The 27,894-nt window shown below is 48.5% G+C and overlaps 1 protein-coding gene across 1 annotated transcript in view; it reads right to left on the reverse strand.

Annotated features, from left to right (window-relative positions):
• Catsperg (cation channel sperm associated auxiliary subunit gamma) overlaps positions 1 to 27,894 on the reverse strand; it is a 545,789-nt gene that overhangs the window by 336,223 nt on the left and 181,672 nt on the right. The window lies entirely within an intron of this gene.

Consider the following 27,894-nt stretch of genomic DNA (forward strand, 5'->3'; position numbering starts at 1 on the left):
AAGCAAAAACAACAAAAAACAAAACCAAACAAACAAAAAACTTAAATGTGATAGCCATCATAAATTTGATTGAGACCAGTTTGCCAACCTCAAATGAAATCACAAGCACAGGTTTATCCTGCCCCAGCCTCTGCCCTGGTGTGGTGTGTGTGTGTGTGTGTGTGTTGCTTTCCCACACTGGATAGTCTCATGCACTGACAGAGTGCAGCTTTTCAGAAAGAAATTATCAACTCGGCTTGTCTTTGGCAGAAATGAGCTGCCTGAAAGCCAGGCCTTCCTGACACATCTGTAGCCACAGCTGTCTGGCCAAATTCCCATTGTCTTCTCTGGCGCATATGGAGTACATACTACATCTATGTACCCTACGTTCCGTTCATGCTTGCTGTCCTAGAAGAAACAACTGGGCCTTGTCAGGAAAGCTGTGCCTCCACAGCTAGGTTTACAGCTGAAATCCCAGTAGTTGCAGCCATGAGGATTACAAGTTCAAAGTTATCCTTGGCTACATAGTAGACTTAAGGGCAACCTGGGTTACTTTTTTTTTTTTTTTTTTTTTTTTTGGTGGTTTTTCGAGACAGGGTTTCTCTGTGTAGCTCTGGCTGTCCTGGAACTCACTTTGTAGACCAGGCTGGCCTCGAACTCAGAAATCCGCCTGCCTCTGCCTCCCGAGTGCTGGGATTAAAGGCGTGCGCCACCACGCCCGGCTCAACCTGGGTTACTTGAGACCAGACAGAAAAGGCCACCTTCAGGGGATAGGGGAACCTCCAGCTTGGGTTCAGTCAAGAGATGCTTCTGTAACAGGGCAGCTCTGTCCTCCTCTCCAGTCAACTGGATATGGGAAAGCTGCGGAAGACATCTGAGTTGCCTGGGGCAACAGGGTCACTGTTAGACGATGTGCTGTGGTGGTGGATACTGAATCAAGGAGGGGAAAGAGGAGGAAGTGTTCAGATTGGACAAACTGAGTTTACAATGCCCAAGAACATCCATCAGGGGACATCAAGGGAATACAAGTTCCATGTCTGGAGCTGGAGGTGAGGGGGGCAGAGTCCAGAGCCACCCTGGGCTCCAGGGTTTACAGCAGCTGTAGAGAAAGTGTTTGACATGCACAAAACCCTGGATTCCATCCTCAGTATTAAACAACAACAACAACAATAAATACAGATATACTGACTTGGCAGAGGAGCACTGTACAAGGGCTGCTGATGGCAGGCCAGCACTGTCACTTTGGGTCCTTATACTAAAACAATTTAACCTCTGCTGAGACAACTTTAAGGATGGGGGGTGGGGAGGGGCACTAACCTTGGACTCTGCCCTATAAGCACAAACAGAATCAGAAATGGCTTACTGCAGAAAGAGAGAGAGGTACATTCATCAAGTGCTTGGGGCCCTGTGCTAACCACAAAATATCTCCTGGAGTCAGAACAATCCTGGCATAGAAGTCCTATGACTACCATTTCACAGATGGGACACTGAGGCTGGGAGCGAACGTGTGGGGGAGCTCGGGGCTGTCATGTCACAGCCCACAGTTAGGCAGCCTCTGGGCCAGATGGAGAACATTGAAGAACAATCATAATCCATACGAGCTGCTACTCAGGGAAGGGTGGCTCAGTCTGGTGTTCAGCAAATCATCACACCCTTAGCAAGGGAACACTGTTATTGTCCCATTTCTATAAACAAGAAACCCAAGTGTGACAGGAGGGGAAGCCAACTGGACTCAGTGATGAATCTGGCCCACTAGGGAGACCAAGGCTACAGTCAGAGCCCTACTCAGACAGGGTTTCTAAGCTCCCTGGAAACGCTGAATAAATGACAGCATTTACAAACTGCTATATGCCAGGAGCTGTGCTAAGCACTTTACCCAGGGTATTCTTATACATCTTCAAAACAATTCGATGAGGTGGCTTCCATTGAAATCTCCACTTTATATTTAGGCATAGAAAGGGAAACTAAGGCACAGAGGGATGAAGTTAGTTGTCCAAGGTCACACAGCTTGCTGGTGCATGGCAAAACCTAAATTTGAACGTGAGTCTCTCTGCTTCACAAGCAAAAGCTCTTATTAAAATGATCGCGGTTAACAGCAGCCACTCTGCATTGAGTGTTAACTATGGACTCGGGTCTTTACATGCACATGGTCAACTGATTGGTAATCTATAGTATCTTCACCTCATTTCTCCAGGAACTAACAATAACGCAAACCCGTAATAAGTATCTTCAACGTGAAACGCCTTATTCACCAGATCTCAACACCTCAGAACAATCACCAGCAAAAGACAATTCCTCCTTCCCCGTTTTGCCGAAGATAAAAACGAGGTTCGGCGCGGTTTTCCCAGACCGCAGCTCCAGAGTGGCAGAGCTGGGACGTGCACCCACGTCTCCCGGACTCCAAGCTCTTCCCCACCGTGCCCGGTTGCACCTCTGGAAAGTTGAACCATGCGGGCACGAGTCCCGCCGGGTATGGAGGGCGTGAGTCCCGGCGCTGCCGCCCCCCACAGCCGATGCCCACACCCGGCCGTCCGCCTGGTCACCCCGCCTGCACTGACCCTCGGGGTCCGAGCAGCTAGCAAATCCCCACCACCCTTGGCGGAGACTGCTCCTGCACCAGGAGCCACGTACCTAGGCGTACCGGCCACACGCCCCGCGGGCTCCTCGACCGCGGCGTTCAGCACGGCGCGGCTTGCTAGAGACGCCGCCAGCTCCAGTGGCCCGAGTGACTTCCAGGCTGCCCACTTCCAAGCCGCTTCGCGCGAGGCCTCGTGGGAACTGTAGTTTCTCCCTAAGAAGCAGCGCGCTGAAGAGAGCCTGGCGCGCGGGGCCTGCCGGGAGTCGTAGGCACGCCACCGCACCGCCTTCTGGGAATCGTAGTCTACTGGTAGGTCGGTGCAGCTCCAGTCTCCGGAGGACTTCCGCAGCCCCGAGGGGTGTGAGGCAGGGAGGCGTGTCTTGTGTCGGCTCCAGCCCGGGAGCTCGGCTCCTCACCCGTTCGACCGGTTTCTCCTTTCTCCTCGCTCCGTCCGCCTTCTTCCTCGGCTCGCGGAACCTTTAGCCGTCCCTCTCCGCAGGGCCGGAGTCTACTACTCCGAGCCTGCGAGCCTGAGGAGGGGCGGGAAGACTGGAGCCCTGCGCTAGACCCCCTTCAGCGCTGGGCGGAGCGGGACGGCGCGGCGCGCCCTCGCGCACGCGCGCTCTCCGGCCGACTCGGCCCTGGAAGGTTGGGGGTCCCCCCTCGGGGCGGGGGTCGGAGGACTTCTTTTCCCACCCCCTTTTGGAACGCGTGCGCGTGCCACCGTGCACCCGCGCGCGCTCTGGTTGCCCGGGTCAATCCGCCAGGTGCGGGGCTGCGGGACTAACCGTTCTGTTAGTGGGGTCCTCCCACATCGTTTTCAAGGTAGCTTCCCAGGTCCCCTCTAGGTCTGTTCGTCTCCAAAGGAGCTCCGGGGTGCCGCAGAGCTCGCTGTCCCTTCTCGGGAGTCCTGTCACAGGTAACAGGCGCGGCTCCTGCCCGAAGGAGGTGGACACACCTACCTCCCGCCCCTGTGGATTCCGGGGAGCCGGAACGTGAGGACGCGGGCTCCCTGTGGTCCTCTCTGCTCCAGACCAGTCCCCGAGATGGGAGGCGCAGAATCACGACCCATAGGGGCTGCCTGGCAGGCCTTTTCTTTTCTATTCATTCAATAATGACATAGTCTGGGGGTAACTGCTGTTTGTTGAGTGCCTATAGCCTGGGGGAATGTCCAGATTTAGTCCACTCGTAGACATGAGTGAAGATTCGACCTATAAAAAACAACAAAACGGTGTTGCCACTCACACTCCATGAGGAATTCTGAGGTAACTGCCTCGAATTGCTCAGCCATCTAAAAATCTCATGCATACACTTTCTGCTTAAGCCTGCGCCCTGCCTGGCAAGGTATTCATTATGACATGACCGAAAACACATATTTCTTATCCGGACAGATCAGAGGTGTCATTCACGTGCCCATTCATTCAGCAAGACGTACATATACATCTAATCCAAGTCATTGTAATCACAAGCAAAAATACCTACATAAAGTAAGTTTAAATTTTGAGACTGGGTTTCCCCATGTAATTAGCTGCCCTGCAACTTTTTTTTTTTTTTTTTTTTTTTTTTTTTTGGTGTGGGAGACGGTTTCTCTGTGTAGCTCTGGCTGTCCTGGAACTCACTCTGTAGATCAGGCTGGCCTCAAACTCAGAAATCCGCCTGCCTCTGCCTCCCGAGTGCTGGGATTAAAGGCGTGCGCCACCACTGCCCGATTTGGGCCTGGAACTTTTAATGTCCACTGAAGGGGCCTTGTACTCACAAAGATTGCCTACCTCTGTCTCCAGGTGTTGGGATTGAAGGCATGCACTACTATGCCTGATCAACTTCAATTTCTACCTGAAACCAGGCCAGTAATCATAGCACTCACAGGCTGAGGACAGGAGGGTTAGTGCATAGTGAGTTCTGGGCCATCTTGGGCTACCAAGTTAGAACTTGGCGGGGGGGGGGGGGCATAATTTTATATAAAAACTCCCGAAGCCTACCTTTCCCTGAGACTCTTTAGGCTTAAAGTTAATGGTTGCTAGGGAAGGGGCGTTTTGTTAAGTGGTATGGCCAACAGTGAGCTGCTCATGCCTATATGAATAAAACCTCAACCATGCTCTTGTAAGGAACTCTAAACCAGCTGGTTCACATAAATAGATACAATAAAATTTACACACAACACTCAAGATGAATATCCACGGGCAGTGGTGGCACATGCCTTTAATCCCAGGACTTGGGAGGCAGAGGCAGTCAGGTCTCTGAGTTTGAGGCCTACCTGAGCTACAAAGAAAGTTCCAGGACAGCCCAGGCTGTTAGAGAAATCCTGTCTCAAAAAAAAAAAAAAAAAAAAAAAAGAAACCAAACCAAACAAACAATCTCAATAATGAGCTGTGATATCTCAAAATGTAAATATGTTTCTGTTTCAGTTTACAATTTAATTAAAAGTATGAGACACCAAACAAAGGCAGGCAGTCATTTGTGGCATGGATTGTTGTAACTAAAGGCTGGAAACTGCCCAATGTCTATTAACAAGCCAAACTGGCAGAAGGTCTGTAATGTACAGGGAAATTCACTAGGGAAGTGGAGGCAGGAGGCCTGGGCGTTCCTTGGCTGCACTGCAAGGCTGATGCTTGCCTAAGCTACACGAGATAGCCCCTCCCACATACACACACAGGACCAATATTTATTAATAGGAATTTGAGTGAAGGGTCAGTCATATACTCTGCCACTGGCAACTGTTATAAAATGAAGTCTAGCTCTATATATTAATATGAGCTCATCTCTAGATAGAGTGTGAATGTATATATATTGTGTACAGACATATGTAGAATATGTATTATACTTCGATATGCACAGAACACCTTTATAGGGATACAGAAAGGATAGAACCAGGTCACTGTTATGAAGAGGAAACAGGACAGGTAGCTAGCTGTGAGATGGTGACGTTTTGTTCCTATGGCCCTTGGTAGCCCAATAGTCTTTCCATATTCATCTTAAAAGCTAAGGGGGAATAAGAGCTAACTCACATAGTACCATCGGAAGAACTAAATGGGGTCTAGGGAGATAGCTCAGAGGTCAAGAGCACATACTCTTGGATCTCTGACATGGGACCAGTCTCCTGAACCCATGTTAAACAGTTCACAAATACCTGTAATTCAGGTTCTAGGGGATCTGACACCCTCTTCTGGCCACCTTCCAGGGCACCTGCACTCATGTGCACATGCCCCCCTTCCCAACACATACACAGAATTAAAAAAGAAAGAAAACAGTATTATGTAAAATGCCTGGTCAGTACTCTGTGGCCTGTGCTATTTATATTTGTGACTAGGTGCTACTATTCCCAGTTATCTGAGCTACCTCTTCTAGTCACTGGAAACTAGCCCACCATATTAAAGTATGTTTGTCAGCCATAAAGAAAGTTAAAGTGCATTCTAACCTATTGAATCTGCCCAAAGTCCAAGAGTCGTGCTCTCAGAAGACCACGTGGACAAGTTTCAGCTCCATAGCTGTAATGCCATCCAAAGAACAGAATAAGTCAAGGTGGCCTCTCTAGTTTATAGGCAGTGAATGAGGCCCTTCTGGTCCCAGCTGGACTACCTGCACGCCTGTCTCCAAATGTGAGGCCTGCCTGGAAGGCAAGGCCTTTTAATTCATTCAGGGTCTGCCATCAAAGCCCAGGGTGCATATCCTCCCCCTTTTGGGTGCTCGCTCCTTGTTAAGTACACTCACAGCAGCCAGTTCCCTGAAAGACTGAGGCAGGAGGACCACCTGAATCCAAAGTTCAAGACTAGCCTGAACACACACGCTCAAATGCATATGAGTGTGCACACATACCAGCAAGCACACCATGGGTATTACCAGTGGGATTTAAGTTTGAAACAGTTAAAGACTGAAGAAATAAAAATGTAATAACCTATCACTTCAATGGTCCCATTGTTAACTTTGTGACCATTTGTTGATGTCTCCTTTTCCTGCTAAACTGTAAAGTCTAGGAAGCAAGAAGTCTGTTATCTCATATGCTGTTAGAGTCTACGAAGCCAAGGAGTGCCCAGAGGCATGCAGTGTGGTGGAGTAGACTGCCCCCTGCAGGCAGGTCTCTCATAAGGCAAGGCTCATAGGCCACCGGCTTTTCCTCAGGTACAGTCTGTATATTGGATCTAAGGAAAATTAAAACAAAACAAACAACCCCCCCCCACACACACACATACAAAGACCTGAGTTTTCTCTGCAACAACAGGAAATAGCATATCTTAGTCTCAAATCCTTTGTCTCATAGTCACTCTGACTACAGACTGAGTGCTGCTACCAATAAATCATTTCTGAGTTACTGAGCTGTCTGTCACTACCACTGGAGCCAAGTCCTCCGGAACTCATTCCAGACTCATTGTTAGGGATCGGCCCTGAGTCTAAGGATGAAGTTGGGAAGGGCTTAGGGGAGGGGTTTCCTCTGGTTCATCCTGATGAATGAGCTCAAGGAAGGACTGACAGAAAACACAAACCTTAGTGAAGACTCATTTGTGTCCCCCCCACCAAACCCCAGCAGTGATAACCCAAAGGATCCCAACTGTGAATTTTTGTAGCCTGGTGAAGAAAAGGGGGGACTCAATGGGTATACTTAGAACAATCAGAGCTACTGGCTGGGACTGCAAATTTTCCACACATGATATCATCTCTGGTTCTGGGGAGTAAGGAGGACCAAGTGAGGTAAACTGTGGGTCTGGGTATGGCCTACTGATGAGCAGTAGCGAGCTAGCAGAGCCTCCCTATCTCTGATACAGGTGAGTTCAGAACTGTGCATTGGCTCTTACATCTTGATTTGAGGGCTGGGGATAGGGTCAGTCACATAATAGTCCTGGCTGGCATGCCCCTCTCTGTTTAACCCAGGATAGCCTCGACCCCAATCATTATCCTGTTCTCCTGCCTCAGCCACCCAAGAACTGGAACTGCAGGTAGCCTTGAACACATCTCTTTCCTTCTCCGAACAGATTCCCACCCACTCTACATACATGTCCTACCTGCTGCTTCCTCTCTGCAGACACAGGGCTTAGCCACACTGGAGGGGCGATTCTGCTGGCTCTGCTTCTAAAGGCCCACGCCATTCTCACAGCAAACTCCAACAGCTTTCTAAGCAAATGGCCCTCCATGTTAGTGTGCAAGAGATCAGTTAGAGAGCTTGTTAAAAGCCAGGCTATCATTGGGTCTTATATAGGAGTTTACAGTGCAGTAGGGCTGGGTTTAGCCCACGACAATTTGCCCTTCCTTCTCTTCTGTTCCCCCTTTTCTTCCTCATTTTTTTGGGGGGGTGGTTTGGGGAGCATTGAGATAGGGTATCTCTACACAGTCCTAGCTGTCATGGAGCTCAGTATATAGAGGAGGAATTCAGAGAGATTTGCCTGCCTTTGTCCCCAGAGTGCTGAGATTCTAGGTGTGGGCCACTGCCTCGGGCTAAAAGGACTTGTACTAAGCAATCTAATAAGTTCCTAAAACACTGCCGAGCAGCAGGGCTGGAACAACACCCTGGGAATCATCCTCTCTCAGAGACCGGTTCCTTCCCACAGCAGTCATGGTTGGCCTTCACTGCCCTCTGCTGGCCACTGTATAAATTTAGTCGTCATGTTTATAGAGCAACTGGGAGTATGAAGAAGGGAAGGGGAAGAAAAGAAAAAAGTAAAAGGGAGGGGGAGGGGAGGGAGAGGGGATAAGCAGGAAGGGGAAACGGAAAGGAGGAGATGAGGTAGGAAAAGATATGGAAACCCAAGGCCTCTTGGAGCCAATGGTGGCTGTCGGCTGCTTCAGAGTGTGCATATCAAGGCTCTCTCGGGAATTCTGTCTAGTCCTCGGAACAACGAAGATAGAGCACGGTATAAAGCAGGCAGGATTGGCATCTTACAAATGAGGAAAAGCGGGTTTAGAGATGAAGCTCTGTGGCAGAGCACTCTCTCTGCATCCACGAAGTCCTGGGTTCCATCCCTAGCACTGCATAAGCCAGGCATGACTGTCATCCCCAGCACTCAGGAGCTGTGAGCAGAGGAACCAGGAGATGAAGCCATCCTCTCCTGTACAGGAAGTTCAAAGCCAGCCTAGGATATACAGGCTATCACATAACAAAGGGAAACAAAACCTAAACCTCAAGCCAAACTAAGCTCCACTCTCTTGGGTGCCCGCAGGTCCGTAAGCCACCGTCCTAAGGAGGACCAGGGGGAAACCAGGCCTGGATGGCGACTTCTAGGCTCATTCCTAAGTGGATTGATTTTTTGAAGCTTCTGAATGACACCATTCAAAAAAGCAAGGTAAGGCACGGGTTTTTAGGGCATTAACATGTTATCGGTGGGCCTCTATCCACCTTATGGTAATAGGCACTTCACAAGAGCTATATATGGTCCACAAAAGCAAGAACCAGGACAGACCATTGTTGTCACCTCAAAAGGAGGGGGCTACCAATTTCCCAATAACTGTACAGACGTAACAGTGAGGCACAGTGACAGTGGCGCACAGACATTTGGGAGCGTTGTCAGAGGAACCACCCTGTGTGAAGAGGAATTTCCTAAAAGGGAAGGGTGTCTTACTCACTGTCTTGTTGCTGCGAAGAGACCCCATGAGCAAAGCAAACCTTATGAAGGGGAAACCTCTCATCATCATGGCAGGAAACACGCTGGAGAAGTAGCTGAAAACTACATCCTGAGCCACAGGCAGAGGGAGACTGGGCCTGGTGTGGTCTTTTGAAACACTTCCTCCAAAAAAAGACACACCTCCTAATCCTTCCCGCACAGTTTAGCTGGTAACGAAGCATGCATGTATATGAACCTCTAGGGGCCAATCTCTTTCAAAGCACCTTAAAGAGTAAGATGGCAGCAGCATAGCTGGCCTTTTGGCTACTTCTTGGTTTCTTTTTTTCTTTTACCCTTGTCCACCCCTCTTCTTCCATCCCTTCAACCCCCTAACACTAAGTAGGAGAGAAAGAAGGATAGAGGGGAGTGGAAGAAAGAAAATAAATCCCCAAACAAAGTCAGGGGTAGGAAAGGGGTGATGGTACTGTTAGACTTTCTGCTGGTTAGGGGTGTGGTGGTCTGAAAATACTTGGCCCAGGGAGTGGCATTGTTAGGAGGCGTGGCCTTGTGGGAGGAAGTCTGTCACTTTGGGGGGGGTGAGCTTTGAGACCCTCCTCCTAGCCAGGTGGGAGACAGCCTTCTCCTGGCTGCCTTTGGAACAAGCTGTAGCACTCTCAGCTCCTCCAGCACCACGCCTGCCTGGATGCTGCCATGCTTCCTGCCTTGATGATAATGGACTGAACAACTGAACCTGTAAGCCAGCCCCTATTAAATGTTGTCCTTTTTAAGAGTTGCTTTGGTCATGGTGTCTCTTCACAACAATGGAAACCCTAACCAAGACAAGGGGCATTGCTCTCCTTGGAGCAATTTTGATCTTGGCCTGCAGGGTATCTAATTTCTTCTTTTGGACTCTCCTGTGACAGCTTGAAAACTGCAACAAACTGAAACCAACAGCATCCAACCACCAATGGACAAACAGCCCATTCTGCCGGGGCTCTAGCACTTATATATCCTTGGAAAAGTTCCCAGAATTCCAAACATCACATATTCACAGAAACTACCTGCAACAGGCAGAACCATGCTACTGCTAGAGCACGAGGCAGACCAGTCACCTGCTGTGAAGCAGCCCACCTGAGATTAAAACTAAAATATATTCTTTTTTTTTTTTTTTTAAAGATTTATTTATTATATGTAAGTACACTGTAGCTGTCTTCAGACACTCCAGAAGAGGGCGCCAGATCTCATTACAGATGGTTGTGAGCCACCATGCGGTTGCTGGGAATTGAACTCTGGACCTTCGGGAGAGCAGTCGGGTGCTCTTACCCACTGAGCCATCTCACCAGCCCCCTAAAATATATTCTTATAATATTTCTGTTTTTTTTTTTTTTTAAGAAACCAAAATTCCTACCTTATAGCAGAGAGAACATTTGCTAACCTCAGCTTTGCTGTGACTGGCTCTGTCCAGATGGACCTCAAGCACAGGGTTCATATTTATGTCTCAGGGTAGGCGATGGAAACAAAGACCAGCCATCAGAGGCACACTGGCTTGCTCCCTTCTGATTTGCTCAGTTAGCTTTTTCACGCTGTCCACCTGCCTAGGAATGCTACCCGCCTCAGTGGGCCTGGCCCTGATAGTATCAATTATGAATCAAGAAAATGCCCTCTAGACACACCTACCAGCAAACCTGCCTGAAGCAATGCTTTGATTCTGCATCTCTCCAGGGGTGTAAAGTTGACAACCAAGATAAGTCATCACAGTAGACTTTGGGAAAACACTGCAATCTTGCGCAAACGCGCGTGTGTGCGCGCGCACACACACACACACACACACCCCACCCGACAACCTGTTAGTGCCTACGCCTCAGTTTTTGCCACATCTCTCGCCCCCAGAAACCCAGAGCAGAGGAACAGAGTGACGTAATCGTGTTGACTGACCGATCCCAAATCCTGTTCAAAGAGTCTCGCTATCCTCTCACTATGCCGACGATATGCCATTACTTCATCGAAGCCCACTTCTTTGCCACTCTCTCCTTGGTGTCATCCTACATAAAAGAAGCACTGGTAAGCCCGCTTTCCTTCTCCTTCTCAGATCCCCCAAAGGCCACACCCTTGCAGCTCTGGACCCAGAGCCACCCTGTGAAGGTCTAGAAGCCAGACTCGGTATTTCCCTTCATGCTTTGTCCATTCACATCCTTCACTCTGCTTAGACTTCATGATCAACATTAAGTTGGTGAAAGGATCCAAGCTTCCCTTCCTCTACCCTCTTCCCAACTCCCAAGAAGGCAAAGGTTCCAGTCTCCTTGACACCTCCTCAGCTGAAACAAACAAGGAAAACTGACATGATGCCACACGCTTGTTATTCCAGCGTTCGGGAGCCTCAGATGTTCCTTTCCTATCCAGAGGATCAGGAGTTCAAAGCCAGCTTGGGATACAAAGCAAGACCCTGTCCAAAAATAAACAAATATCCGGGCAGGGGGTGGTGTACACCTTTGATCACAGCACTCGGGAGGCAGGTGCAGGCGGTCCTCTGAGTTGGAGGCTAGCCTGGTCTACAGAGTGAGTTCCAGGATAGCCAGGGCTATGCAGGGAAAACCTATCATGGAAAAACCAAAACAAACAAATAAATAGAAGAAGAAGGAGGAGGAGGAAGAGGAAGAAGAGGAGGAGGAGGAGGAGGAGGAGGAGGAACCAGGTCCATATAGTTCTAAGCCAGCCGAGGCTACATAGGGAGATCTTGTCAAGAAGGAAAAAAAAAATTTAAAAAGGGGGAAGAAGGAGAAGAGGGAAGCCTAGAAGAGAGCTGACTGTCTCTCTTCTCCTCTACTGTCTTTTACTGTCTTGCAGGCTGTAGTGTGGGTGAAGAACAAAACTGACGACGTAGTTGAAAAAAGAACATTCCCAATGTCAGAGCGACTTCGGCCTGTCCAGGCAATGGTGCACACAGGCGCCCTTCATCTCATCGTGGCCTACTGTGGCGACATGATCCTGAGGCTCTTTGGGGACCATTTTAAGGCATTCAAGCCCACGGGTACTGTGCCCTGCCGTTTTGACATCAGCTGTCTCTGCTTCAATCCAGAAACAAAGATGCTTCTGTCTGGCATCCTGGGGGGAGTGGTCACCTGGAACATTGAACAGACTGGCAAGGGCCTCCGTATGCTGCAAATATCTCCCATCTCTGGCGACGAGGTGGTCCAAAACATCGCCTTGAATGGCCCGAATGGCTGCATCCTGGCCCTGTGTGAAAATACGCTGAGAGTCCTTGAACACCAGGGCCAGGGTCAACTGGAAGAGTCAAAGAGATTCGTCGCCAGTAACTGCTGCTCTCCCATCACCTGCTGCTTCACGAGCCTTGAGGAGAACCTTCTCTATGCTGGGAACAAGGTTGGGGAGGTCTATGTATGGACCTTCCTTCAAAGCCAGTCTCTCCACAGCTTCAGAGCCCATCCCACAGTAGTGGTATGTATACAGAGCCGGGCGGAGCCCCACACCCTGTTGACAGCTGGCAAGGAAGGCATAATCAAGGAATGGAACCTCACTTCCGGGGACCTGCTCCGGCACCTGAAACTTGGTGAGGAGCTCTATGCCCTCCAGTTTATCGACAACACTACTTTCTTCTGCCAGACGACACATCAGTTTTCCTTGCGCCGTCTGCCCGGCTTCTACAGCCTCTTCAATATCTGTGGTTCCATTCCCCAGCAGTTACGTCGGATCCGCTGTGGGAACAACTGCTACCGGATCCTGTGTGCCACGGAGGATGGCCTGTTGCGCTTTGTGTCTCCCGTAACAGGAGATCTTCTGCTTATCACGTGGCCTTTCTCAGTCCTGGACCATGCTGTGGACTGGGCCTATGATCCAAATAAAGAGGAGCTTTTTGTAGCAACAGGCACCTCAGAGGTGCTAGTGTTTGACACGAGCCGCAACCCTTGCCCTGTCAAGTATCTCTTGTGCACCTCACCGGATACTCAGGACTATGTCCAGTGCCTGGCTTATGGGAATTTCCATCTGGGGCGGGGGCTGGAGGGCCTGATGTTCTCTGGGCATCAGAGTGGTATGATAAGAGTGCTTTCCCAGCACAGCTGTGCCAGAATTGAGAAAAATGTTCACTTTGGGGCTGTCCTGGCTCTGTCGATATTCTATGGGGGGCTTATGCCTACTCGAGAAAACTCTTTGCTCTGCTCCTATGGGGTAGATGACTACATACAATTGTCAGAAGCTGTGTTGACCGGGGCCCGATTACAACTTAAGACCCTGGCTTGCATTCTCAGCAGTTGCCCACTAAAACACCTGGTCCTCCTCCCAAGGGCTGTAGGTGCCATTACAAATACCAACTGCCTACGGCTCTGGAAGCTCCGTGATTTTATATCGTTTGGGTCAAGTCAAGGCATCAGATTCATAGAGACATTGCCTCTGCACCAGTGTCCCATCACCTCCTTTGATGTCTGCTTGTCCTTGAACATTTTTGTCACAGGCGGTTCCGATGGCACCGTCCGCCTCTGGGATTTTCAGGGTAGACTGATAGCCATGCTGGACTCCTCCCTGCACTTTGGCCCACTCTGCTTTGCCAATGACCGGGGTGACCTGCTTGTGACTTTCAACCAGAGTATTTATCTGGTGTCTTGTTTACAGCTGTTACCCCCATCCATACTCTCTCACCTTGCCCTTCTGACGACAATAGATGACATGGTAGAAATCCCCAAACCTTTCATGCCAAGCTTCTTCTTTTCTTTTGAGACCTTATTTGTGCCTAAGTATAGCTACCAAGGTCTACAGAAACAGGACCTAGAAGGCCTGGTAAGCCTTTCCAATAAGCGGGCTATTGCCTTTGATCATAATGTGCCACATGTCATAGAAGAAGATGATGATGGCAGCACCGTGTTACTGACTGGTCCCCGGCATACTCCTTTGGAGGAAGGTGAGTTGTTGCATGAGTTTGACAAGCAACCCCAAACTCACTATGTGATTCCTCCCCAGTTGCAGTTGACTGCCTGGGACGGATTGAACCCCTATCAGATCCTTGGATGCTATTTCGGATGCGGAAAGAAATGGCTTATTGCTCCTGATTGCTACATCCCTAACTCAGTGATCCGTGCCCGTCTTTGGCCAGAGGGCAGTCCAATATTCCTCAAGTGCAGCCTGCACCCACCCCAGCGGGATCTGGAATGGGAGAAGGGTCAGCCATTCTTCTGGCAGAGCAGGATAAGAGCTAAAAGTGAAACACGGCAAGAACCACAGAAAGAGGATGAAGATTTCCTAGAAACAAGACTAACCAAGGACATCACTTACAGCGTCCTCACAGATAGAGCAAAACGCAGCTGGCTGGGGAAGAAGATGAGCGATGTGGCCATTAGTAGCCTGATCGAGGCAATTCTCAGCATCATGGTCCATGCCAACCCACTGAAATACCAGTGCTGTATTGGTGCATTAGGACAAATCTTCGCCTCATACCAGGTGTCTCCGGCTCTGCGCTCGGAGACAGCACACCGTCTGCTGGATGACACAACCCATTCCAACCCACTCGTCCGAGAACTAGCCTGGGAGGGGCTGAAGCGCCTAGGCATGATCAGTCGTCTCTTTGCCTTGCCTCTGGCCCAGGGATTGATGGACAAGGACCAGAAAGTGAGGAGCAAGGCCTTGACCCTAATGCCCGACACTGGAGTCCATTCAAAGAGCTCACTGTTAAACCTGATCCAGAAGCCAGGCATTTTCCAGGAGCTGCAGTGAGTTGCTTGTGCCTTCCTCAATTCTTTACCACCAGCTTTAATATTCTCCTCTGTCCAAGGTTTTCCTCCTCCCGCCCCCCTGTCTTTATCCCTGATCATTATCATTCCCAATCAACCTTTCTTCTTTTTCATAAGCCCCTTGTTATTCCTAAACTGCCTTCTGATGACCTCAGCTGCCCGGATTCAACACAGTTCATTCCCTCCCTCCCTCCCTCCCTCTCTCCTTGACTTTCACAGGCAAGAGATGATTGGGGAGGAGTCCCTGGACCATCTTCTGGGACTGAGGCCCACAGACATTCAAATCCTCATTACTCAAATAGAGCTGCTGTTAAATGATAACCTGTCCGTGTCTAAAAGAGGAGATAAGGCTGATTTCTCTCTGGAAATCCCAGGCTCTTCTGCACCTAAACAGGCCATCTCCTTGCTCCTACTTCCCCCAACTCCTGAAGTCCTTCAATTCAAGGCTGCCAAAAGCCAAAGACAGATCCGGTCAGCGGGCAGAAAGCGGGGTAAGTACGAGGCAGCTGGGCCCATGGTTTGGATCCCTTAGAGAGAGGCTTGTGAGGATTAGAGAGGGGCCTGAGGTACAAGGTAGGAAGACAAATGGAGAGCTTGAGTCAGAAGAGAACTCTCTGAGGAGATGTCCATACAGACTCTGGAAGACCTCAAGGTCCACGCCCCACCCCACCTTGGATAAGGAGGCACAACTTGGGAACACACCTACCAAGGGAGAATGTCTTTTAAAACAAAACAAAACAAAACAAAACAGGCACCAGCCCTCTCAGTGCTCTTTATTAAGTTTCATTTATTTACCTGTCACACTTTCCTCACCTCCACGTCTTGATTTCTTCCCCCCCCCCAACCCCAATCCCCCAGCTCGGAAATTATTGCGAGGCCTCAGAAAGGTGAAGGAGGCACCTAAACTGCAAAAACATGAGGAGGTAATTGAGCAGGGTGAGGCAGAAGCAGTCCAGGCAGACCTCAAAATGGCCCACTCCAGAACTTCAGCTGGTAGCCTACTGAAGAGCCCCAAGGAGATTGACGTTTCTGATAAAGATATTTTGAAGGAACACATTTCTGTGGCCCTGAGACTGAGGAAAAGGCTTCATCCAAGAGCCCGAGACAAAAAAGACAAGAAAGTTCACAAAGTCCGCAAGCCCAGGAAGAAGAAGAAGAAGAAAGAAACCGAAGCCATAGCTGTGGTTGCACCAGAGGAAATCTTGTCTCCTATAGTGGCCGAACCTCCTCCTCTTCCAACACCATCACCACCATCACCACCTCCTCTTCTACCACCACTACCAAGGAGGAGAACTCACAGAATGTCTTCTCGGGGTGTCGGGGGAACGCCGGGTAGGATTCTCCCTCCAGACAGTGAGTGGCGGGATGATCTCTGTCGGCTCACAAACCTGAGGATAGCTGATTCCCAATCGTGGATGGTGAATGACCTAAATGCTGAGCTGGTGGCTACTGCTACAGAGATCCTGGCAGGTAAGTATCCAAGCTGGGAGCTCTTCGAGGAACTATGCCCCTTACTGGAGGAAGAAAAGATTGCTGAGGCTAAGGCTACGGCCGAGGCCGAGGCCGAGGCCGAGGCTGAGGCTGAGGCTGCGGCTGTGGCTGCGGCTGAGGCTGAAGCTGTGGCTGCTGCTGAGGCTGAGGAAGAAGCCTGGCAAGAGGGAGAACCAGTCTCTATCGATGAAGAAGCAACTAGAGAGGAAGTCCCAGGTTGGGAAGAGATGCCAGAGGCTGGAAAGCGAAGACTAGAAAAAGAAGAGGGACTGCAGGAGGTGGAGGAAGAGACTCAAGAAAAGGATAAAAAGAAGGAAGTTGCTTTCTTAGAGCCAGAGGATGTAGTCAAAGAGAAGCGGAGACCCAGGAAGGGAAGGAAAACTAGGAAGACAGCTAAGCAGGAAAAGATGGAAAAAGATGAGAGGACAGAGGAGACCATCTCTGCAGAAGAGCTGGCTGTGACTCTGAAACCAGAGGAAGTGGCTGAAGAAGGAGAAGGAAGAAGCAAAAAAAGAAAAGGAACATGGGAAGAGGAGGAAGGAGTAGAGAAGAGAGAGGAGGAGGAGGAGCAAATGATTGAACCAAAAGAAGCAATAACAGAGGCAGTTGAGAGAAAACTGTCTTGGGTAGAATGGAAGAGTCATTGGGATGAATGGCAGAGGGCCCAGACTCAGAGGGCAGTGCTTTGGGAAGACTGGAAGAAAGAATGTGATAAGAAGCATTTTGAAGAAGAGGCGAGACTCCGGGTGGAAGGAAAGCTGCAGCCAAGTGAGGAAGTAGAGGAACCGAAGAAGATGCTGACATGGGATGAATGGAGAGAGGTCTGGGAAAACATATTACATACCAAAAGTGAGAAAGAACTGGATTTGGGGGAAATGTTCAAGGAAGGGGAGGAAGAGGAGGAAGAGGAAGAGGAAGAGATAGGTGAAGAGGAAGAGGAAGAAGAGGAAGAGATAGATGAAGAAGAAGCAGAAGGCAGAAAAGAGAGGAGACAGATTCGAATGGCCCAGAAACAGGCCAGGGCAGACTGGAGACAAGCCCGAGCTGAGAGAGAAAGAGCAAAGGAGAAGAGGCTGCTTGCACAGGAAGAGGAGAAACTTGCACAGGAAGAGAGAAGGCTAGCCCAGGAGGAGGGAAAACTGGCCCACGAATATGTGAAAAAGGCTACCAAGGGTGGAAAATTGGCCCATATAGAGATGACCCTCGGTGAGAAAGAGACTTTTCTGAGCCAACAAGAGGAAATTTTAAGCCGTGAAGCAGAGCTCCTGGCCCAGAAAAAAAAGAAGCTGGCCAGAAAGCTGGAGAGAATGGCTCATGAAAAAGAAAAAATTGCAAAAAAAATAAACAAGGTGGAAGAAGTGAAAGCAGTGTTGGCCCAGAAAATAGAAACCATGATGGAAAAGGAAAAGAATCTGGCCTCGGAGGAAAAGGAGGTGAAAGAGGAAGCCAAGAACCAGGAATTGGACGGACAGGAGCTAGCTCTGAAAGAAGACGAACTGTATGAGGAAGCAGAAAAACTGGAAGAGAAAAGGGAGACATTGGCTAAGGAGGAGGAGATGCTGGCCTTGTCTGAGAAGAATCTGTCATTGGAGGAGGAGATGCTGGCCCAGGAGGCAGAGCATCAGAGGGAGGAAGAGAAAAGACTGGCCCTGGAGAAAGACAGAAGGCCTGAAGAGGTGAAGCGTCTGCAGGAGAGGAGGGAGAAACTGAGGGAGCAGAAACAGAGACTGGCCCAGGAGAAGGAGAGAATGGCCCAGAGAAAGACAGAACTCAAAGAAAAGAAGACAAGACTGGCCCAAATGGGAGAAAGTCTGAGCCAGGAGAGGCACACGCTGTCTTTGGAAAAAGAAAGAATGGCCGAAAGGGGAAAGGCTCTCCATGACAAGGAAAAAAAGCTTTTGAAGGGGAAGGAGCAATTGCAGGATATAAAAGGCAAACTGGAGACATACAGGGAGAAGCTGATTAACTTAAGTAACAAGCTGACGGAGGAGAAGACTGTCTTCATGGTGAAGAAAGAGAAGCTGACTGCCGCAGAGAAGAAAATGGAGATGGAAGGTATGCTTCTGGCGGAGAAGCAAGGGAAGTTGTCTGTGGAAAAAGCAAAGTTAGCGAAGGAGATCACGGAAGTGATCCAGAATAGCCAACTTATCAGAGCAGAGACTGAGATTATTAAAGAAGCAGAAGAGCTGACCTCCGAAATGAAAAGGGTGGCCAAGGAGAAGATGGAACTGGTGGAAGAGTTGGAAGAGCCCCCCGAGACAGAGATCAAGGAAGCCATCTTGAGGAGGAGGAGGCTGGCCATGCATGAGGTAGAGCTAATGAAAAAGAGAGTGTCGATAGAGGAGAAGATTCTAGCGTATGAAGACAGACTGTTGGCCACAGAGGAAAAAGATGCTGCCAGAGAGCATCTGGAGCTTACCAGAGAACAGAGGATATATGCCCACGAAGAAAGAAAATTAGCCAAAGCCACCAGGAAACTGGATAGAGAGAAGGGTGTTTCCAAGAAGCCTGCAGACACTAGAAAAACCTTAAAGGCACTTATAAATTTAATCAGCAAAGTAAGGAAACTGACACAGAAAGAATCAAAGGTGACAAAGATGAATCGGTCACTGTTAATTAAGGAGGCCGAGCTAAGCTTGGAGGAGAAGAGACTTGACATTAAGGAGCTGGAAGACACAGAAGAACAACCAGAGATAATCATGGAGGAGAGGAAGCTAGCTAAGATGGAAAGACGTCTGGCCAGGCAAATGAGAAGGCTGAGCACCGAAGAGAAGAGAATGGCCGAGGAAGAAGGGCAGTTTGACTGGGAATCAAAACAGGACTCAGAGGAGGAGGTGGGAGAGGAGGAGGTGGGAGAGGAGGAGGTGGGAGAGGAGGAGGAGGGAGAGGAGGAGGAGGAGGAGGACCTTGAGACAGAGGAGGGAGCACTATTTAAAAGGCTGTGGATTAGGAGAAAAGGCTTCATGGAGATTCTTCCTGGGATGGAAAGGTTTTACAACCTATTAGAACAGGTAGAACATAAAGAGAACTTTTTTCAAGATATGGAAAGCCTGTTGGTTGAAGTAGACAAAGAGAGTTTGTCTGAGGGAGAAAGGGAGGAGGCTGAGAAAGAGACTGAGGCTGAGGCTGAGACTGAGGTGGAGGAGGAGGAGGAGGGGGAGGAGAAAGAGGAGGAGGTGGAGGAGAAAGAGGAGGAGGGGGAGGAGAAAGAGGAGGAGGGGAAGGAGAAAGAGGAGGAGGGGAAGGAGAAAGAGGAGGAGGGGGAGGAGAAAGAGGAGGGAAAGAAAGAGGGAGAGAAGAAAGAGGAGGAGTGGAAAGAGGAGAAAGAACAAGTGGAGGGAGAGGAAAGGGAGAAGAAAGGCAAAGAGATAGAGGAATGGAAAGGAGAGAAGGAAATGGAGGAGATAGAAAAGAAAGAAAAGGAGAAGGAAAGAGAGGCAGGATGGGAGGAGGAGGAAAAGGAGGAAGGAGAAGAGGAAGAGGAGAAGGAGGAACAGAAAGAGGAGAAAGAACAAATGGAGGGAGAGGAAAGGGAGAAGAAAGGGGAAGAGAAAGGGGAAGAGGAGATAGAAAAAGAAGAGAAAAAGATGGAAAAGAAGGTGCATGAAGAGGAGGAAGAAAAAGAGGAAGAGAAAAAGGAGGAAGAGATTGAAGAAAGTTCAAGTGAGGAGGAGGTGAAAAGTATAGGCCACATAGAAGAGGAAGAGGAGAAACATCTATGGGAAGAAGAGAGGAAGGAAGAGGCAGTGTTAAAAAGAGAAAAGCCAAAAATACAGGTAGAAAGAAAGAAGGTCATACAAAGACGGGCAATATTCCCCCAAGAAATCCCTGTGCTCAAAGGGAGTGCTATGAGGCTGAGCAGCCCTCTTGGGAAATTGGTCCCATTCCCTGAGGGGATGGAACCAGAAGCAAAACAGATATCCGGGGAAGAGGAGGCCAAAGTGTTCAAGATACCCACAATGACACCCATGATATCCCTGAGGGCAAAGGTGATGGATAAAGAGAGGGAGCTGCTGGACAAATTTAAACTGGAACCCCTTCACCTTCTGGAGGTGATCTCAGAATATAAAGCAGCTGGCATGATCACGCCATTCACATCTCAGACGGTTAGAAGGGCCATGGAAGCTCACAGACTCCATCTCAAAACAAAGTGGTTACTACAGCATCATACCTCTCTGGCAGAACCAACGGGACGGCTGCGTCTCCCCAAGATCTTGCCAGAGGAACGATACTCAGAGATTGGGGTATCAGACATTGAGTGGCTGCATGGTGTCTTGAAACAGATGGAGGCAGGGGAAGAGCTTCCCAGATACACTTTCCACAGACTGTGCCGACTCCTCAAAGACCTCACGGAATCGGGAGACCTGCAGTGGCTGCACCTGGCAGTCCTTGAAGCCATTGTGCACCGTCATAAGCAGGTTGCGGATTCAAGATCTTCAAAACCTAGTAGAGAAACTATGAGTCCCAAACATCTGAAAGTGATTCCTCCCATAAAGGGAAGGGAACAGGATGACTGGCTGAAACCTTCAGCTGTCCCCATACCAGGGTCATTAGCTAACAAAAGGGTTACAGACCCAAAGGTTATACACTGGCGTCTTCTAGGAGAGCCACACAGAAGTACACGGCTGCAGCAGTTATCCAATGTTCTGGATGAAATGGAGGCACAGTCTTTTGATCCTACCACAAGAGATATTTTGACCGATGTTCATTCTTCCATGAACAATCAGACCCTGGCACTGATGTTTCAGAAGGACTTTGGGGACCTTAAAAGTAAAAGCAGGTATCCCAAGCTGCCCAAGTTGGAGAAAAAGCCTATCTCCAAAAAAACGGAAGAGGTACCTCCATGGGAGACATTTGTGGCACTCTACCATGTTTTGCGGATGCTACAGCAGCGGTATGCCAAAGACAGGGCTACTTGGATGGAAAAGTTTTACCAGCTCATGGACCTATACCAGATTAAGTCTCCTGGAATCCAGAGGCTGCTGCTGGACCTGCTCCTGACTGAAGAGCCCCAATCCCAAGAGTTCATCTCCAAAGAGACTGTGGAGGCCAAAAAGCTGATGCCCGGGGAGCGGCTGCTGTACTGCTTGGTTTGTGGTAGCTCCCACCCCCCACAAATCCCTCTGGAGTTCCGGAATGTCATACCCCTCCCCGAACAGAACAACGTGCATACCATTAGTCCCAAAGGCATTACCAAGTACGGAATCCTCGAACTTGCCTGGAAGAGCCTGCCCCAAGCTGACATTCACCTCATCAGGAAAGAGTCCCATGTCATTGTTCCCACTCCCTAGCTTGGGACCGGCTAAAGGCCAGGAGTTTCCTTAGCTGGAGAAAGGCCTGGCCATCAGAAACTAGACCTTCATCTCCAGGCTTACACAGGTAGAGCCAGGACTAAGTTGTCTGCTTATTTATTTGTTCTTTTCCATACCCAACTCTAGAAAACAGTTTCTGTATGTGGAATAAACAGAAGGTACTCATTTGCAACAAACTTTGATGTGTTCCTTTAAGCCAGTGTTAAGTGTGTCTCTCCCAGGTCACCAGGGAGAGCAACCATGTGTCTGACAGTGGGACAACTTCCCCGAAGCCAGTTGGTGTATACCCTGTTAAAGGTGAGGAGGTCAAAGAGCCTCCCCTACCTTTCTCACCATCCACAGTTAATCCTAAATAAACAATGGAGAAAAAACAATGGGAAGAACGAGCATTTTCCCACTTAGTGTTTGCTGGCACGACAGAGGACATGACTCTCTTCCCTGGGGACAGCTCTGCTTGCTAATGACTTGAGACTTAAGTAGCAGATGTCTTAGGCCTTAGTTTTGCTGGGATCTCACTATGTAGATGTATGCCAGCAAGAGGTTTACATACTGAGCCACCTTACTGGCTTCCTGAATATATACTGTTTTAACTCTATCATTGCAATGAAAACGTCCTAAGTCACCCTGAGTTAAGAGCCACCTGAGTATCTATCCTTAGATACACCAATGTGGGGGACCCCATCTGTTCCATGGCCCCAGCACTTGGAACACTGTGCACCTAAGGAGCTATTGATATGTATTCTCCACCAATGAAATGAACCAATACAAGCCAAATTAAAGTATATAAAGGCAGGTCTATTGCGGGGGTGGGGGTGGGGCAGCTCTTAGGCAGTCAAGGGAAGTAGCCACACAGACCAGGAGACAGAAAAGCAGGGAGCAGAGAGAGAAAAAGCATGCACACGGGGTGGGGGTGGGGGGAGGAGATGTGAGAAGGGGGAGGAGATATGGAAAGGGAGAGGAGAAGAGAGAGAGAGGAAACCAAAATGTCTAGGTTATATAGTGAGGAGCCACTTGGGGAGAGGAAGCCCAGTCCCTCCGCTGGAAAGTTAAGGGTAGAGGACAGGGTGTGTCAGCCATGCCCTGGAACAGGTGGGGACTGAGGGGTGCTGGGAGAGCCTGGAGGCCAGGTCCGCTTGGTATGTTAAACAGGCACCTCAGCCACTTGTCCTAGGTCTAAATTTCAGCTGCTGCTCTGTCCATATTTCTCTAACTCTGGCTTTTAATCTACTAACCTTGCCCCCACCCCTTCTCCCACGAGCAATATAAACACAATCTTGGCTTCCTCTTCACCAGTTTAATGCACTATAACTCCCTCTAACTGGGTATGTGTTTCAAAGGTGGTGAGTCCTCTGTCACCACCTTTTTGGTTTTTTCGAGACAGGGTTTCTCTGTATAGCCCTGGCTGTCCTGGAACTCACTTTGTAGACCAGGCTGGCCTCGAACTCAGAAATCCGCCTGCCTCTGCCTCCCGAGTGCTGGGATTAAAGGCGTGCACCACCACGCCCGGCTTGTCACCTGCTTTATAACAGTGACTATAAACAGTCACATTTCATTCCTCTGTTTCTAGTGGTTTTAATGAATGGATCCTGTGGTCGTCAGTGGCACCTTAAACAAATGTCTTAGCTGAACACTCTACGGGTAGTAAATGTTCTATCAAAACAGAATTAAATACTCACTGTGCAAGGTTGCTCACACTTATAATCCTATCACTTGTGAGGCAAAGGCAGTAGGATTTCCACAAATTCAAGGCTGGCCAGGGTTACATAGTGAGTTCAAAACCAGCCAAGGTAACATAGTGAGTTCAAGGCCAGGATTACATAGTGAGTTCAAAGCTGTCCAGGGTAATAGTGAGTTTAAGGTTGGCCAGGGTAATATAGCCAGATTCTGTCTCTAAACAAGGACCCAGGTCTAATGGTGCTGCAATCCCATTACTTGAGGAAAAGGAACTCAAAAAAGTTATTCTTGGCTACACAAGGAATTTGAGACCGGAAGACACCTCATAAGACATTGCTGTAGAAGATGCACATCACACACAGAGATAAAAAACACTTAAAAGGCATTAGTAAAATTGTAACAAACATACAAAAGTTTAGGTTTGCATGCTAGCTCTGAGAACTGAGCCCATGCTGTTGTCATAGAAAGCATCCTTCCTAGCCCGGAGCTGCACATCTCTAGCTCCTGTGTTGCTAATTTTCAGAAGGTTTTGACACGTACATCTTTTTACCTTTGTGTATTTATGTGCACCATGTGTGAGCGCGGTACCTGCGGAAGTCGGGGAGCTTCAGACTCCCCAGAACTGGAATTGCAGGCGGCTGCTGGCAACAGAACTCAGCTCCTCGTCAAGAATAGCATGTGCTCGACAGATGTGGTGGCACCCATCTTTAGTCCCAGCACCGGGGAGGCAGAGGCAGGCAGATCTCTGAGTTTGATTCTAGCCTGGTCTACAGAGGGAGTTCCAGGATGGCCAAGGGCTGTTACACAGACAAACCCTGTGCCAAAACAAAAAGAAAAAGGAAAACAAAAACCAAAACAAATAGAAAACACTAGCTATGCTCTTACCTGTTGAGGTCTCTCTCTAGCCCCCAGTTAGTCATATTTAATAGATGCATTGTAAAAGCAAAACAAGTATATAATTTGCAAGTAGTCATGCATATATTGCTTTAAATGATAAAAGGTTTTATTGCTTCAATGTGCAATTTTTTTTTTTTCTGAGACAGGGTTTCTCTGTGTAGCCCTGGCTGTCCTGGAACTCACTCTGTGGACCAGGCTGGCCTCAAACTCAGAAATCCGCCTGTCTCTGCCTCCCGAGTGCTGGGATTAAAGGCATGCGCCACCATGCCTGGCTTCAATGTGCAATTTAAAAAATTTTGAGACCACCGTTAAAATGAACACTTGAAGCCTGACAATCATGTTTCCCTCCAGGGAAGAAAGAAAGGCAATGAAAGGAAAGCTGATCAAGAATCTCGCCAAGGCCTGAATTCATGAGAGAAAACAGATGTCCAGGGCTGGTAAGATGGCCCAGTGCTCAGGAACACTTGCTGCTCTTGCAGAGGGCTCTAATTTGGTTCCTAGCACCCACATGGAGTCTCAAACTGCAACTCCAATTCCAAGTGATCTGATGCTGCCTTCTGGCTTTTTTTTTTTTTTTTTTTTGGCACTACAAATAAGGAAGTGAGAGATTTTTAAAGACAGATACTTTAGATAGTTCAATCAGATGCTTTTTAATTGTGTGGTGGGGTCATGTGTATGCCATGGTGTGTGTGTGTGAGTGTGTGTGTGTGTGTGTGTGTGTGTGTGTGTGAGAGAGAGAGAGAGAGAGAGAGAAAACAACTTTGAAGAGCTGTTTTTTCACTTCTACCTGGCCTAGGCAGTCTTTTTACTCTTGTCACTGCACTGCGTTGTCACCAGAGTGGCCAGTGGTTCTGTCTTCACATCTCATTGCAGAAGTACTGGGATTATGGATGCCTACCACTGTATCCATTTTTTTTTTTTAAACATAGGTTCCAGGAATTCAAGTTAGGTCATCAGGCTGCCATGGAAAGTGTTTTTACCCACTGAGCTGTCTCCCCAGCTCCCAGTTAAGATTTAAAATAGGGAAATGGTTATAAACACAAGAGGAGGCTAGGAGAATTGGGCGTGGTGGTGCACATCCTTTATTCCAGCACTCAGGAGGCAGAGGCAGGTGGGTCTCTGCACATTCAAGGTCAGCCTGGTGTACAAAGCGAGTTCCAGGACAGCCAGGCCTACATGGAGAAACCCTGTCTCAAAGAGAGAGACAGAGAGAGAGAGACAGAGACACAGAGAGAGAGGCAGAGACAGAGAGACAGAGAGAGGGAGACAGAGAAGTGAGAGGAGGGAGAGAGGGAGAGAGAGAGGGAGGGAGAGAGGGAGGGAGGGAGGAAGGAGAGGGAGTAGGGTAAGAGAAACAAAACTGGAGGTGTGAGCCTTGTGGATCCCAGGAGGCAAGCTTGGTGGATCAGCAGCTTCATGCTAGTGCCCACCCACTGTTGGTGTAGAATTGCCGGAGGCAGAGCTGGACCTACCGGGACTCCTGAAACCCAGTTATACCCATTCCTGGTGCTGATGGGGTGGCCAGAATCGTCTCCACTGTCAGAACCTGGCAGACTACGTCTTTCTTCTTCCTGCTTTTCTAATTTCTCATCAGAGTCTCTCCCTCTGGTGGATCCTGACTGGAAAGTAGCAGTTAAGGGATTGTGGGAAACGGTCTATAGGCTCCCTCCTTCAGCTACTGTGGAGGCCAGCTCCTTTGAACACAACTGCAGCCATTTTGTATTCAGTCTCCATTTTGCTCAGAAGATGAAATTCAGTTCAGGTTCTCAGGTAATTACCCACAGATGACACTGACAACTTCTCCTAAAAGGGCATAGCACGATGGTTGTAATTCTCACGCTCTGTCACCTCAGTGCTCCGAGACTCCCCTGTTCACCACCCATCCACCACCCCTTTTCTCACTCAGGACCAATCAGCTTAAAAGCTAGCTGGTAATTCTTGGTCTAGTCAGCCTTGCCTTCTGAACTTCTGAACTTGGTGTTTCCTATAAAAAAAGCCTGTGATAAGAACAGACTGGTACCACAATTACGCTCCAAGTTCTTTATTCGGTGGCCGCGATCAATAAGTCTTGGGTCGTGCATTCAATAAACTATTCTTGCTTAACCGAGATCCATGTTTGTATGGTTCGTGGGGTGAATTCCTGAACCCCAACAACTACTACACAAAGCAATGAATGAAAGGGTCTGCTGGAGTCTGTCAATTTCTAGAGAAAAACAGAAAGAACCCCGACAAGGCAAGGTTTTGGGTCACAATAGATATTCTAGTTTATGATTCACAGAGAGCTAAGAGTTAAGAAACAGTTAGGAAAGCCTGCTGCTTTCTAATTCCCAGAACCCATATGACAGCTCCTAACCATCTATAACTCTGGTTTGAAGGGAGCTGTTAGCCTCTTTTGGCCTCCACAGGCACTGCACATGTTGTGCACAGATGTTATGTGGAGGTGAAACACACACATAAAATAAAATCTCTGTGGCTGTTGTTTTGAGACAGTGTATGTGTAGATCTGGCTATCCTGGAACTATCTTTGTAGACCATGTTAGCCTCAAACTCCCAGAGATCCGCCTGCCTCTGCCTCCTGAGCGCTGGGATTAAAGAAAGGGGAGCGTCACTGCCACCTGGCTCAAAAACAAACAACAACAACAACAACAAAAAAACCTTTTGAAAATCAACAGAAAGCATTTATTTTAAAACAATGAAATTTTAGTGGCTATGAAGTTCAGATAGTTCAGTGAATGGGGCTGACAAACTATTCTATTTCTAAACTTGTGGCCAAAGATGACAGTTAATCTTCTGCAAACTATCTAAGATGTTGAACAAAACAGCTGAGCGTGTTGGCTTACATCTGTAGTCCCAGCTCTGGGAAGGCTGAGGCAAGATGAGCATTGTGAGATTGTGAGTTCAAGGCCAGCCTGGGTATCAGCCACTCCATAATTCCCAGCCTGTTTGGTCAAACATGGGTTTAAGCTAATAGGCAGTCTCTATTAGCCAGCTGGAGACTGCACTGGGTGTTGGAGATTCCACAGTAGCACCAAGCCTTCTTCAGAGTGAGCTTTTAAAGTACAAAACCCATATCCTGGGCTAACATACTTTAGTTAACAAGGATAGTTATCCAGAAGCAGAACTGTAGAAGCCAAACAGCAAGGTTTGTGCAGCTAGAGACTTTCCCCCAAGGATGGGCTTTGACGGACTAGGTCTTTGTTTTGGCAGGTGGTGCTGTGTCTATGTGCAGACTTTGACAGTCTGAATGGTACTTCCATCATGGAGTCAGTTGTGCTAAGGTCTGGGCTCTATTACATTCCTAATTAGTCTTAGTGAATGAGTCAAATCATGGACTCATCCAGTTCTATTGAGGTGGAGGTGGTCCCAAGGACCATTAATTTTACTGAGCTGATCCATAATTGGTCATATAAGGTAAAATGCGCTGGCCTGCCATTAATCCAATCAGAATGAGAATTTAAGGTCCAGCCAGGATGATAGCAGAGCAGTTAGCCAGAGGGACCAAGAGGGCAGAGACTGGTATAATCTGGTTTATTTCTATGTTTTTTTTTCTCAATCTCTCTTTTTTTAACCATGGCAATTTTTTGATCAAATTTTCTTGATCAATTAGCATAGAAACAAGAGGGTTTTTTGGTTTTGTTTTTCACAGGCCATGCATAGTTTTCTTTCTTTCTTTCTTTCTTTCTTTCTTTCTTTCTTTC

This window comes from Mus caroli, chromosome 7 (genome assembly GCF_900094665.2).
Source record: "Mus caroli chromosome 7, CAROLI_EIJ_v1.1, whole genome shotgun sequence".
NCBI lineage: Eukaryota > Metazoa > Chordata > Mammalia > Rodentia > Muridae > Mus > Mus caroli.